General features: G+C 40.3%; 1 pseudogene across 1 annotated transcript; it reads right to left on the reverse strand.

The window, feature by feature from the left end:
- Positions 1-10,215: 10,215 nt before the first annotated feature.
- Positions 10,216-11,792, reverse strand: LOC116556966 (annotated as a pseudogene). The gene has a single exon (XR_004271285.1). The product of XR_004271285.1 is annotated as a COP9 signalosome complex subunit 3 pseudogene (transcript).
- Between the last annotated feature and the right edge of the window lie 4,058 nt (positions 11,793-15,850).

Below are 15,850 nucleotides of genomic sequence, written 5' to 3' on the forward strand. Positions count from 1 at the left end.
TATATATATATATATATATATATATTTTAAGATAAGATCTTGTTCTGTTGCCAAGGCTGGAGTACAGTGGCACGATCACAGCTCACTGCAGCCTTGACCTCCTGGGCTCAAGCCATCCCTCTCACCTCAGCCTCCCAAGTAGCTTGGGCTATAGGCATGAGCCACGACGCCTGGCTAATTTTTAAATTTTTGGTGGAGATGGACTCTCCTTGTGTTGCATAGGCTGTTTTTGAACTTCTGGACCCAAGAAATCCTCCCACCTCTGCTTCCCAAAGTGCTGGGATTACAGGCATGAGCCACCATGCCTGGTCCCCCACAGAAGTGGTTTTTTTTTTTTAGTTGCATTTTAGGCTTTGGGGTACATGTGAAGAACACAGAAGTTTTTAACATCTCCTAAACATTGGCCTGAAGACATGTTTCCACCTCTGTCTGAAATCATCTCTCTCTTTGATGCTTGCACTTAAGAAAAACAGATCAGTCTTTACCTCTAGTTAGCTTAAGGCAAGGCTATGTAGCAGAATATTAAACAATTGATAGAATCATTTGAAAGACTAAGGGAACTAACTGTATGCTGAGCTTCCAGTAATGATTCCCCACACTCTACCAAGAGCCAGGCTGACAAGGGAGCTGCTGCTTCAACCATAATCACAAAACTGCTTTCTGAGTCTAGAGGCTGCCTCCATTGCTGCCAGCTGCTGAACTGTGCCACTTCTGTTATGATTGGCACCAGCAAAACTAGTCAATTAATCCAATTTTATACTCAACTCTCTCATAAATGTGTATAATTGGCAAAACCCAAGTCACACCCAGACCGCCAAGTTGCAAGGTTGAGAAATGTTTTTAACTTTCTAGGCTCTGCAAGACAGAAAGTCAACCTCGAAAGAAGCTGTAATAAATGCTGAGCAGATTGTTCCATACTCTCCAACGCACAGTTTCTTAATTTTTATAGTGCTGTACCCTCAAACAACTCTCATGAACCTTGTCTCATGAAGACCCCTTGAGATTTGTAGAACAAAGATTATCGTTTCCATCTCTAAAATTAAAAATCTGAGACTCAGCAAAGTAGCATGGTGAAGCCAAGACTAGATTTAGTTCCTCTAAATCCTAATCCAGTGCGCCTCCCAAGACACTCAGGAATCTACGTTTCACTAAAGCCCTAGGCTCTGAGCACTTGAACATTCAGAGTGACAGCTGCTGCCCTTTTGGGGCTCAAGGAGGGATCGTCAGCAATGCAGGAGAGCTCCCAGAGGAAAACCCGCCTCCGATGGGGTGGGGAGAGTCAGCTCCAGGGAAAATAATTAATCCTTCAGTCCTCGATCCCTATTAGGATAGCGTCGCTCTCATTTGTTATCTTTAAATGCAGTGAAGTGGGCACTATCAGAAAAGTGGTGCTTCCTCCTTGACTTGTTGTGAAGCCGGTGGGCAGGGGGAGCAAAAATATTTTCCACATTTTTATTTTCACTGGAAACTTTTACTGCAGAGATAAGGTCTTTGTGGGCAAATCATACTCCTAGTAAATTCTGTTTGCTGTTATAAAAAAATCTGACTAGAAAACAGAATTATTGATTTCCCTGAGAAATAATGAAAAGCCATTAATGCATGCTTGCCAGCGTGCATTAAGAGTTCTTGTGTGAGAACATGACTATAATATTTTAGATGGGCACTTGTAGAAAAAGATTCAGTTCCACGCCAACGAAGAAATAAATTTTAGAATTCAAGGATCTGGGATAATAATTTTGTAGCTCCAAACCTAGAAATTATTGAATCCTAAGAGTGTTTCAGCTAGAGGAAATCTCCAAAATTATCTGTCTGGTGGATTCTGACCAAATTTAGAGCAAGAAAACCCTTATTTCAAATAAGATGTTATGGAAAAACCTCAACCAGAAAAACAAAACTGTTCTGAATGAAAAGAGGCAAGAGGGCCAAACTTTACATAAGTCACTTTTTCACAATGATCCTACCCACTAGGTCTCCAAGGAACCAAGTCTTCAAAAACAGTTCAAAAGCCACAAAAATTGTCCAACTGAAGGCCAATTCAATGCAATGGAAATTGCTACGAGGCAAAAGTGTTTTCCCAGACAAGGCTTTATTGAAGCTTATGCCCTGGAATAACCAAGACAGCACAAGACAGAGAATTTTCTGGCTGACTCCCCGAAAAGATCCAGTAGAAATTTTTGTATTAGGCAAAGTGTGGGAATTGATATTATAAATCAAAAATAAAACTCTAAGGTCCCCAAGCCATCTGAATGGGTTCCTCCTCTCGCCAAGAGCATTCCAAAATTAATCTAAATAACTAGTTGCAGGCTGTGATGGGAAGGGGGAGCCAGACATGCCTCATTATACTCTCCTCCCTTTTGGAATGACTCTTTCAGTCTGATAAGAAGCATTTACAAGCTGTTCTCTCAGAAGCCTGCTACCTGGAGGCTTCATCTGCCTAATAAAACCTTGGTCTCCCCAATCCCTTATTGTAACCCAGATATTCCTTTCTATTAATAATAACTCTTTCAACCAATTGCCAATCAGAAAAATCTTTGAGTCTGCCTCTTCCAGTTGTCCTCCTTTTCGGACCAAACCAATGAACATCTTACATGTATCAATTAACGTCTCATGTCTCCCTAAAATGTATAAAACCAAGCTATACTCTGATCACCTTAGGCACATGTCCTCAGGATCTCCTGAGGGCAATGTCATGAGCCATTGGACACTCATATTTGGCTCAGAATAAATCTCTCCCAATATTTTACAGACTTTGACTCTTTTTGTCAACAGTATCCGGGATAGGGTATGCAGGGTGGGCTGAGCAAAGCATCTGAAGAGTAGGGTATGAAGTTCAGTATATCTGGTTGCCATGGTTATCTTGAATCATGGGCCATCTGGTGGTATGGCCAGCAGCAACAAGACTGTAAATCAATTGTTTAGCATTCCTGCCCAAGTTGAACACTCTACAAACTTGGTTCACAACTGCGGTTCCATCTTGATCTTCTAGGCCCAGTTTCTGAAATTCCTTAAGTAACAAGCATGGTTACACATTATGAGAGCACAGAAGAACAACACAGACTGGCTATTTTCTTTTTATGACTATTGAGGAGTGTATTAGTTTGTTCTCACCCTGCTATAAAGAACTACTTGCTCTGGGTAATTTATGAAGAAAAGAGGTTTAATTGACTCACAGTCTCACAAGCTATACAGGAAACATGGTTAAGAGGCCTCAGGAAACTTATAATCATGGCGGAAAGACGAAGGGGAAGCAAGCATGTCTTACCATGGTGGAGCAGGAGAGTGAAGAGGTAAGCATCACACTTTTTTGTTCGTTTGTTTCTTTTTGAGATGGAGTCTCACTCTGTCGCCCAGTCTGGAGTGCAGTGGTGTGATCTCAGCTCACTGAAACTGTCATCTCCCTGATTCAAGTGATTCTCCTGCCTCAGTCTCCTGAATAACTGGGACTGCAGTTGAATGCCACCATGTCTGGCTAATTTTTGTTTTTAGTAGAGCTGGCTTTTCACCATGTTGGCCAGGCTGGTCTCAAACTCTTGACCACAGGTGATCCATCTACCTTGACATCCCAAAATGCTGGGATTACAGGCCTGAGCCACCATGCCTGGCCAGTGTTACACACTTTTAAAACAATCAGATCTTGTGAGAAGTCACTATCATGAGCAAGGGGAAAATCTGCCCCCATGATTCAGTCACCTTCTACCAGGTTCCCTCCCCCAACACTGGGAATCACAATTCAACATGAGATTTGGGTGGGAACGCAGAGCCAAACCATAACAATGGGTATGGCGTCAGTGAGGAAGTGGCGTGGGTTTGCAACCAGTGGGAACGCCTGAGAAAATGCTTAAATGAGGGTGAGCTGAAGCCAAGCCCTACCTCTACTCAGTCTCATTACCAGCATTGGGATTTGAACCCAGGCCTTCTTATTTCCATTGTTTTCCCTTGAAAAATTCCTTAGACAAAGTTTTTGTTGGTGACTTCTGCATCTCTCTCTTTGTGTCATCCCAGAATTCACACTTGCTTCTCATAGCAACTTAAGGGTCAGCTGGGATTATTCTGTTCATATGGGTCTTGCCTCCAGGCTCAGCCACCTTGCTAGGCACTAGAGATGCACTGAAGACAGTACGTTATCTTTAACCTTAAGGAAAAACAGTGTAGGTGTGTTGTTAAATGGGTGTTAAATCAAGTTTAGCCTAAAGCTGCCTCCTTCCGTGTTTTAAGTTTGGCCTAAAACTTTCTATGAACATTGTGAACTATAACCTGAATGGAATTGTTTAAGGTTATAGCTTACTCTTGTGCGGATCACTGAATTTTGGACAAAGGTGGTCAACTGTTCAAACTTTGTTCAAAAATGGTAGATGCCAAGCTATAACCAATCTAGCTGTTTCTGTGCCTCACTTCCTTTGTATATTACTTTCCTTTTTCTGTCCATAAATCTTCTTCCACCACGACTGCACTGGAGTCTCTGAGCCTACTCTGGCTCAGGAGGCTGCCTGATTTGCAAATCTTTCTTTGCTCAGCTAAAGTTTTTCTTTTAACAAGGGAAGACCACAGACAGCCAGGGAAATGAAAAGATAAAGAGATGGATTTTACAGCAAATTCTAATTAATCTGGTACATTGTTTGGGTCACTAATTTTGTACCCTGCTTCCAGGGTCTGGATATTTAGAGGGACAGAGCCAGGACAAGCTATCTTTTTTCTATTCTGCCCCTCTCTGTCTACACTCAGCAACAGCTTTGAATCTCTCAAGGCAGTGCTTCTCAAACTAGTTCCAAGGTTAAATTCTAACAGTGGCAGGCATTTACATAAAAATTAAGTTAATTTATAGAATTTTCACAAACCGAAGTTTACTTCCCAAAGTGTTTTTTAACCTGTGATGTCTACCATTGCTTGTCTGTCACTGAGAGCTAACAGATGGCAAACATAATGAATATATAGCAAAGGAATATTTATGCAAAACTTAGAAGCAACTGATCCTATTCAGGTTTGCAGCTTGTTTCTTTGTGGCCCTGTGGGCTCACAGCTTTATGCTGCATCCTTCCAGTGCAGGCTGTCATAATTCATGTAATAATAAAAAGAATAGCAATGGTTATGCTTGCATGTATTTAAAATATCTCTGCATTATTGCTAAGAAGCTTGTAATAGTGGTAGTGTCTGGGAAAGATAAAATGTCTTGGAATAAGAAGTGGGAGAGAAACTAACTTTTTATTGCATAATGTCTGTGTTGACATTTTTATCATATGCATCTTTTCAGTTTTCAAAGAAATTAAAATTGAAATACATGTGCTTTAAACATCTCAGTACTGGTATCTCACTCCACAGATTCTGATTTAATTGGTCTAGGTGTGAGCTAGGGATTGGGGTTTTAAACAACTCTTTAAACATGCAGTGGCTCATGCCTGTAATCCCAGCATCTTTTGGGAGGCTGAGGCAGAGGGATCACTTGAGCTCAGGAATTTGAGACCAGTCTGGACAAAAAATACCCATCTCTACAAAAAATACAAAAATTGGCAAAGTATGTTGATGTGTGCCTATAGTCTCAGCTACTTGGGGGCTAAGGTAGGAAAATTTCTTGAGCACTGGGGTAGAGGTGGCGGTGGGCTCAGATCATGCCGCTACACTCCAGCCTGGGCAACAGAGTGAGGCCCTGTTTAAAACAAACAAAACAACTTTTTAGGAAATTAGAATGTGCAGCCAAGACTAAGAATCATTGCTCCAAGCTATAATCAGAAAGTTTTCACTCTTATATATTGATAATTGTAAATTGTTTATGGCAGGCATTCCTAGCTTTTTTGACAAGGGCCTCTTAAATGTCAAAAACATTAACAGTACCTTACACCAAAGCTGACACATATTTAGTGTGTGTTGATTGAGAAAATATCAAATGTCAGAAAGTTACTATGAATTAATCCCAACAAAATTAATACATGTTTGGAAAATCATCGTATGTATACACATATAGGTGGGAAGCAATACCAATGCTCTCTATAGGTAATTCTTCTCGTATAAGATTTGTACAAGGGTTTCTTGTAGAATCTTTGGTTTCCTAGAAGTTCACAGCCTGCAAGGTAGGAACCACTGAATTTAAGAATTGCTTTTCCTGGACAAGACTGTAGAGAGTGTTATAGTGAACCCCAAGTTTCTCTTCAAAGAACCAGTATGTCAGTATGTTCAGCTCTCTTAGTCTTTAAATCTCTAAAGTTTAACTTCCTTGTAATTCCGGTAAACAATCTTCTCCACTGGTTCATCAGTAGTTCACATCTGCTACCTGCCCTCTCATCCTGACTCATCCTAGTCACATGATCATCCCTGGCTACCTGCTCTGACAGGCCCCTAACCCTCCTTTCACCCAAAACACCCAACCTGCCACTCCAGCTCGAACCTCTGCTCTTTTTAAAATAGCCAGTTGGGATTAGTCTAGCTTGTGCGACCGGTCTAACCCTAGCCAATAGGGGACGACACAGCACTGGGATGACCCCCCCGCATCAGGCATAAGTACCCCTTCTCCCCTTGTCCAAGTGAGCTGTGGCCATCATTGCTCCGTCCGTGCACCCCTTGCCCTTCTATAGAAGTAAACTGCCTTGCTGAGAGGACATATTTTCCAGTGCTATTTCTTTTGCAGCATCAAAATTTTACTTATAACAAGAGACATTTGGGCAGTAGACAGCAAACGGTAAGCATCTTCCTAGTGTAGACTTAAGGTCTGCTTGTTTTTATTTTTTTGTTGGTTATTATTTTGTTTCCATTTCTACTCATGTACCAATATTCCCCAGAACACAAATCCTACCACTTACCAATCTTATTGTAAGACATGACTGAATATGCAGCAGGCTTTTCCTCTCTTGGTGACTTTGCTGGGACTATTGGCTTTGTTTAGAATCATAGCAGAGAATATTCTGACCTAAGCCTCCCACATCATGATGACACCCCACTCAAACTAGTTTTAGTGGAAATCTTCTTTGCACCCCTTGTTCACATCGAGAGGTAGCTAATCCTTTAAGTATTAGAAGCCAGCCTGACTTTTCTCTTTGAAGGTAAAGATCAGGAAGCCTCTCGGTTCCCTGGTGTTGGAGGTCAGTGGATAGGTACTTAGTGGAGAGGCACTATGAGGAGCTTTTGAACTTCTTTTGTAAAATAGCAGTACAGTATGAACATTGGACTCTCATCAGCAGCTCATTAAAGACAGGAAAATTGCCAATCTTGAATGCTCCAAGCTTTGGCATCCCAAAATTTTTGCAGTCATGAATTACATTTACTCTTTTTTCTTCGTTTTAACCTTCAACAAATGATCAATTTCCACTCAACCAAAGTCTAAGGAGAACTATTAAGTATAGTGTATTTGGCTTAGATATATCACCATGCCATAGTACTTGGCATGGTCTTTACTAAGCTATAAACATTTTTCTGTCAGTTCTGAACACTATGGATTTTTGTCCTCCCTTGTGAATACCTGACTCTACCTTAAAGTGAAAAACAACTAAGAAACAGAAAAGTATTTCACTCTTTGAATATGTAATAAATACAGAGTTCAAGTTCTACCCATTTTGTAAGCAAGTAAGATTCCAGCCATCAATCAACCTGTAGTAACTTTTATTTAATTGTATTTTAAAAGTATATAAGGTGATAATAGTGGCAGAAGAAAAGCTGGTCTCATCTAAATGGCCACTTCATAGTTACTAATAATGCCAAAAGATTCACCAGAATTTGCTTCTAAGTCCTCAAGAAAGATGACTTGGTCTTTCATAGAATTTCTTCTTTGGTTGTTTCTTAGCCATCCCTGTGAAATTCTGTGTCTATATAATAATGTTTTCTCTGCTTTTTTTTATATTTTTTAAAACCACGATTGTAAAAGTAATATATGGTTATTACAGAGCATTTTGGAAGAAAAATATATATTAAAATACCTTAAAATCACCTACACAACTCAGGGAAAACCACTCAACATTTGGTTGAATTTCCCTTCCTCTTTTATGTGTGTAAAGTATGTGTGTATTTACACAAATATATACATGAATTTATAAACAAAATAGGAACATACTGTATACATCTACATTTTTGTATTGTGCCTTTTTCTCTTAAAATCTTTTACCAGCATTTGTTTCCCCATTCCACATGCCCCTCTCCTCCGTCGTTACATTCAGTGCCCCAATTTCAGATCTCATTTCCTCTTTTCTGGCTTATTACAGCAGCCTCCCTACTGGTAGTTTTTTCAGTCCTCACTGAGAAATCCATCGTCAATGGCTGCCGTCAGAAGCATGATTCTACGATATGGCACTGATCACATCACTCTCCTATTTTAAAAGCCTTTGACATGTTGCCTCTTCCCACAAAGTAAATTCAAGCTCTCCTGTGTTTCCTCATGACCTCCCCATGCTTACTCAGGCCTCTCTGTCACATCCAGTTGTGCTCTTCTCCCTCCACGTATTTTATGCTATTGCAGCGTTTCTCAAAGTGTGGCTCACACCTGCTTCAGAACCACAGGAGAACTTTGAACAATGCAGAGTCTTAGGTCACATGCCAGGTACCCTGAATCAAAGACTCTAGGCCTGGTCCCCAGGCTCTGCATTTTCTTTTCTTTTGATACAGGGTCTCTCTCTGTCACCCAGGCTGGAGTGCAGTGGTGTCATCCCGGCTCACCACAACCTCTGCCTCCCAGGTTCAACCAATTCTCCTGCCTCAGCCTCCTGAGTAGCTGGGACCACAAGCTAGCACTAGCATGTCTGGCTAATTTTTGTATTTGTAATAGAGATGGGATTTCACCATGTTGGCCAGGCTGGTTGCGAGCTCCTGACCTCAAGTGAGCCACCCACCTTGGCCTCCCAAAGAGCTGGGATTATAGGCATGAGCCATGGTGCCTGACCAACTCTGTTCTTAATAAGCTCTCCAAGTACTTTTTGAATACCCTAAAGCCTGGAAACTTCTTTTCTAAGGCTAATAGAAAACACTAAAATTAACTGTTTAAAGGCATTTCCCATCAAAAATTATATACTTCTTTGATCCTCCCAGCATTGCTCTGATGTTGGTTGTGTCATTATTCTACTTATTAAACAGATGAAAAAACATGTAGATGATCAAAAGACAGTAAGAGATTTGTCCCATCCACACAACCAGTAAGGTCTGGAGATAAGATTCAAGTCTGCCTCTTCCAAATCCGAATTCTATGAGCTTTCACTTCTATAGTAACCAGCTTCCCACTTTGCTCTGTAAAGAGAGTGCTTTGTGCCCTCTGGAAACATTTGATCATCCTTTAAGGTAGACATCACAGGTGCTCTTACCATACATGTTTCCCCACCACGCACCTTTCCAGTGCATGTGGTTTGTGAACATAACCTGAGGTGCTTAACCTAAGATTCTCTGCCTAACATCTTTCTCTTGGCTTGAGCAAGGAGTAGACTAGAAGTTCCAAGGAGTTGGTGACTAGAGCCAATGACAAATAGGAGCTGGGGGATGAATACTCTAGCCTCCTTGCCTAGTGTGGAGTGAGAGGGCTCTGAGATTGGTACTACATTGTCTCCCTAAGTTCCCAGTAGAGTTCACAGTGAAGTACTGCTTGATAAAACTTCCATTTATCTTCTTCCTTCCTCCCTGTCACATATTCCTACTTTCCTCCCAAACTTCCTGGGATCACCTTCAGGGCAAACCACTTGAACTTATCCTAAACTCAAGGTCTGCCTCAGGGAGCTCAGTTTAAGACCAAGATGCAGCTTAAGCAAGGATTTGAATTTCAAGGGATAGAACCACAAATCACAATGATAACAACAACAACAACAACAACAACAACAAATATTAGTGCTCCCAGAGGTGAGGAGGCCAGGTATAGGCTTGGCTGCTGGTAGGGTCAGATAGGAAGAATATCAGCTTCTGTCTCTCTCTCTCTCTCTCTCTTTCTCTCTCTCACTCTCTCCCTCTCTCTCTTTCTCTGTCTCTCTCTATCTCTTCTTCCACTGAGAGGATCTTGCTCTCTCTCACTGCCTTTCCTTCATCTCTCTTTTGTTTTTCTTTGTATAGATTTATTCTCAGAAACTGGTATTATGCTAAGCCTTGCTGGAGCCTGAAGCGAAAGGAAAAATGATTCCCCATATACACCTTTTTATGCATTTTTAACAGTTACATTTTTCCAGGACTAGATTTTTAAAATATTATTGATGAGCTTGCTTTAATTAATTTTGAATGATGAATTCTGTTTTTAGTATAAAATATTTATACTTAAAAATATATATATTTTAAAACAAAAAGGTAGATTTAAGGCAATAACAACAATCTGAGGATAAATAAATCCATGACAGACTAAAGTTTGCAAATCTGTTTCCTTTCTTTGCAGAGAGAATGGTTTTCTGAAAGCACATAGGACTGAAGATGTCAAAACAAAACCTAATTTCTTAATAACCAGGTGACACAGGCTTGGTCCTCTCTGCTGCCCTCTGAAGGTTTGCCACTGGCCAAGATGGTAGTTTCTCTTGTTTAGCTCAGGATGGATGTTAGTTTCAGGAGTAACTGGATGGTTTGTTTCCTGAATCATCTTCTTGTGAGCCCATACTCTTTTGCACAAACTGGGGGTTCACTGTAATCTCCTGGTCCATGGCCTTCAGTCGCTCATCCAGCTCTATGCACTTCAGCATCTCCTGATCAATGTTATGAAGCATGGCTGGGTTATTATATTTTTCAGGGTTATCGTGGAAACTGACCATACTGTCCTTCTGGTTAATACTTGCAAAAATCTCACCATCTTCTATCATGTGCAGAACATATTTTTCTGCCTCCTGAGGTCCAGATAGCTGCACACGACTTGCCATATCTTGTAATGATAGAGTTAAAAAGGCCTTTTTTAGCCTCTGAATATTCTTCTTATAAAGAGATGACAAGCATTGCTTCACCAGTCCCATGTTGTTATCACGAATGAAAGTTTTGCTGTGCTTATTCACCAGGTTTCGGAGTTCTGAGGGGTTGTTGGTTGAATACACTTGTGCTAACTCATGGTATACATTGCTAAGAGGCTTAATGAATCTACCCACAATTTGAGATGTATATTTTGGGAGCTGTGGTACTTTGCCAAGTAATATCAAAGACACTAAAATATACTTTTTATATGATTCCAACATGATATGACTGACCACCATGGCAGGAGTAGTTACAGCCTGTTCATAAAAGAAGAGCGCTCTTTCAAAGTTCTTCAGCCCAGTATAGATCATCCCTCCATAATAGTAACATAAAGAGTGCTTTGCATCATAGGCTCCATTCTCTTTACAGATATCCATCATATCCACGTCAAGATATGGAAGGGCAGGCTTAAAGCATTTTGCTAGCAAACAAAGCTGGCAGAGGTCAGCATGTATTGAGGTCAGCTGGTTAGTATTCATCTGCATCTTGTCTATGGCTTGCTTAAGGATGCCAATTCCTCGCAGGGGCTGTTTTCTTTCCACAAGTGCATTTGTTAGCTGACGGCAAAGCTCAGCAAAAGTGTCTGTTGCATATCGAATGTGCTCCCCATTACAAGTACTGATGAAAAGCTGAACCTGTGAGAACAGCATTTCAAAGTCAGGAACACTGGGCATAGAAAACTTCACAAACAAAACAGCAAGGACGCCCAAGGAGTGCTCTCGTACATCCAGAGCCCCGAGCACTGTGTCCAGATGGGATAAGTTCTTCGCAAAGAGTTCCCCACTCTTGTTGATCAGTTCACGAAGCTGTGTCATTTGCCCTTGAGCCGAGAGCTGTCGGACACTGTTCACGAACTGCTCCAGGGCAGATGCCACGTTTTCCCCTGAGCGACTCGAGCGGCGAAGGCAGCACGCGGGAAAAGACTGCCACTCTAGGAGGAGGGGCCGCGGCGATCCACTTGAGGTCCTCGCTAGCAGCGACGTCACTCTACTTAAAATATTACTACAAGACCTATGCAACAATCTTGCATGTTCTTCACATGTGCCCCTAAACCTAAAATGCAATAAAATAAATAAATGGAAAAAAAAACACCCACTTACTTTTATGGTTTTTTAACATTTTTACAACTACTTTAATATTCTGAAAAACTAATCATTGAGAAATATAGAAAAATATGTATATAGAAGGTTAATTTTTCCTTTAGCCTCAAGCTCCAGTGTGCCTTAGTGTGACATTGTTTTTATTTAAAATTTCAATATTTTGTTCATTATAGGTTATTTTCACTACTTTTTTAATGTTGGTTTAAGCTATTGTCTGTCTTTAGTCGAGGATTTTTATTTTTCAGTTGGTACACTCTTAAGTTTTGTGCCCAAGGCCAAGGCCTCCCTTGCCTCACCTTATTCCCAAGCTCTGTGTCAGGTTAGAACTGAGGGTAGGACCCTTCTCCAGCACTCGTTTACTATTACTGTTGTTAAGTATCATCGAGGGACTCTGGTTCTGCTAGGGTTCCATTTCTTGTCTTTCACTCAATAACTGTTGTCAAGCAGATGAAACACCACTATTTGCTGGTACCTGATATGGAGAAGATGCCGTGATTGACAATCCCTCTGGCACCACAGGGAATGAGGATATAGCGGTTTTGTAAAGAAACAGAAAAACCATATGTTCACCACATGAAACCTTTCCAAATGATCCTTCTCATTTGGCTTTCAGTAAAATTTTATGCATTCTTAATTACTGTTACATCACATTGTATTATATTTAGTTGTTTATTTTTCCGTCTGCATTGATAGGCTGTGAACCACTCAAGGGTCACATTTGAGGGGATGTGTTCAGAAGACTAAATGGAATAAGGTGAGTAGAGTGCTTAGCAGAGTACCTGACATGGAATGTATGCTCAATAAACATGAGCATTGTTATTACTTTTTTATTCTTTAATTCTTGGCCCTTTGGCATTATTTGTTGAATAAACAAATTGTTTTCATACAATATGTTTTTATTTGTGCAAGTTACAAGTCCCAGGCCTGGTGGCACATTTAAAAAAATTAAGTAAATACTCGTTGCTCATTACTGGTTCAACAGAACCACCCACATCCCTCTGATGGCAAAATCTCACCTAATTACCCCTTTCTCACACTGCTGTAAAGAACTTCCTGAGACTAATTTATAGAGAAAAAGTTTAATTGACTCACAGGTTTGCATAGCTGGAGAGGCCTCACAAAACTTACAACCATGGCACAGGGGAAGCAGGTGCATTTTACAGCAGGTGAGAGAGTGTGTGAAGGAGGAACTGTTAAACACTTATAAAACCATCAGATCTCATGAAAACTCACTATCACGAGAACAGCATTAGAGAAACTGCCCCCATGATATAATCTCCTCCCACTAGATCTCTCCCTCTACAAGTGGGGATTATAGGAATTACAATTTGAGATAAGATTTGGGTAGGAACATAGAGCCAAATCATATCACTCTCCAGTGGTTGGGCTCTGCTGCTAGCTTGGCCACTGCCTGTCTATCATTGCTTAGCAGCTTAGTCCTCTGCTGATGAGGCTGTTGTATCCTCCCTGTAAGACTGTTGCTCTCAAAGTCTCCTTCATAATATTTGGACACTCACAGCTTAATTGGCGTTAGGTAGCCAAGGAGCTGAGCTCTCCCCCTGTTAAATGATGTTTGAATCTTTTTGCATAGAGCTGGTTATTCCAATAAAAATATTTTATCCCAGGAGTCACTCCTTTTTTTTTTTTTTTGGGGGGGGGGGGGACAGGGTCTTACTTTGTCACCCAGGCTGGAGTGCAATGGCGCAATCTCTGCTCACCTGCAACCTCTGCCTGCCAGGTTTAAACCATCCTCCTGCCTCAATCCCCTAAGTAGCTGGGACTACAGGCATGTACCACCATGCCTGGCTAATTTGTGTGTGTGTATGTGTAGAAATAGGGTTTTACTATGTTCCCCAGGCTGGTCTCACACTCCTGGACTCAAACCATCCATCCACTTCAGCCTCCCAAAGTGTTGGGATTACAGGGGTGAACCACCACATCTGGCTGGATTCCCTTCTCTTGAGGTGTAGACTTACCTACATGGGGACTAGAATTATTCAAATGGTATTGTCCCCTCATGACCTAGGTGTCTATTTATTCTCTTCCTTTTGAACACCTTTTGCATTTAGCCCAAGAGTCCTCAGAATACTCAGCAGTGGGTCCATTAACAGAGGTGATGACTAGCACATTGCACTAAGCCAATTTTCCTGGTGGAATTAGGCATGCTTCATCCATAGGATTACTCCCTACACATCCAGGGCCACCAGTCAATCCAGTACCTGAGGCTACTTTCCTAGGGCACAAGTGAGATGAAGACAGTCTGAGTTTGCCTTTGAAAAAGGCAGGTTGCATGCCATGACAAGGCCTGCTAACCGTCTTCTCCCTCAAAGGCAGCTGTACTTTCTAGAATTTGCCATCCCTGGGGAATTCCCTTTAGTTTTCTTAGATGTATGATAACTGAGGATCTTCTAAAAATCACTTGTACTTCCATATGCTAAAAGTCAACAATTAAAGCTTGAATTGAAAAAAATATATGCTGCTTAAAGTATAATAAAATGGGAAAATATGAAATGTTTAGGGATACCTCAGATCAATGATGGATGATAACAATGTATTGAAAATTAAACATTGCTAAGAAAATAAAAAGAAGACATAAATACATGGAGATGTGTGCTCTATGGATCAGAAGAGTCATTATTGTTGAGAAGTCACTTCTTGCTAAATTGATCTATAGATTCAACACAATACATTTCAAAATTCCAGCAAGCTTGTGTATAGACATTTAAAAGCTGATTCTAAAGTTCACATTGAAAGGCAACAGACCTAGAATCACTGAAAGAATTTTGAGTTCTCAAGCTCTGCAATTACAAAAGTTATTATAAAGCTACAGTAATTGAGACAGTATGTGATATTGGCACTATGATAGACAAATTAATCAATGGAAAAAAATAGAGAGTAAAGTAATATATCTACACACATAGGATCAACCAAATTTCAATAATGTCAAAGACAATTAAGTGAGAAAAGATATTCTATTCAACAAAGGGTGTTGAAACAGTGAGATATTATATGCAAAAAGAAAAACCCATGCATTTCTCATACTACATATAAAATTAGCTTACAATGGATCACAGACAAAAATGTAGACCCTACAACTATAATATATCTAGAAGAAGACACAGGTGATAATCTTTGTGAACTTGAATTGGAAAAGATTTCTTAGATATACCACTAAATAAATAATCCATAAATAAAAAATAATAAGTTAAACTTCATCAAAATTAAAAATTTTAATCTTTGGAAGACACCAGTAAGAGAACAAAAAGCTAAAATCACACACTGAAAGAAAAGAGTTGCATTTGAAAAGCATATATCTGGCTGGGTGCAATGGTTCATGCCTGTAATCCTAGTACTTTGGTAGGCCAAGGTGGGTTAATCCCTGGAACCCAGGAGTTCAAGACCAGCCTCGGTGACATGGTGAAACCTCATCTGTACAAAAAACACAAAAATTATCCGGGCACAGTGGTGCATGCCTGTAGTCCCAGCTAATCAAGAGGCTGAGGTAGGAAGATCATTTGAGTCTGGGAGGCAGAAGTTGCAGTAAGCTGAGATGGTGCCGCTGCACTCCAGCCTGGGTGACAGAGTGAAATCCTGTCAAAAAAAAAAAAAAAAGAACTAATAAAGAATTTGAGTTCAGATATTCTCTATACTGCTGGTTTTTTATTATTTGTGGTAGCTATGTTCTATAAAGTCACCCCAAACACTGAATTAATGAATAAAGAAACATTGCTGCTAGGAGAAATACATAACATGATTAGGTTCCTAAGACCCTCTGGTCACAATTTTCATCACTGAATCAAAACATAACTTTGTTTTATATGTGTTTTTGTTTAAATAAAATTTTCTATTTAATACATATTGCTGATTCATTAACACTA

This window comes from Sapajus apella, unplaced genomic scaffold (genome assembly GCF_009761245.1).
Source record: "Sapajus apella isolate SASKATOON/1434 unplaced genomic scaffold, GSC_monkey_1.0 scaffold18, whole genome shotgun sequence".
Taxonomy (NCBI): domain Eukaryota; kingdom Metazoa; phylum Chordata; class Mammalia; order Primates; family Cebidae; genus Sapajus; species Sapajus apella.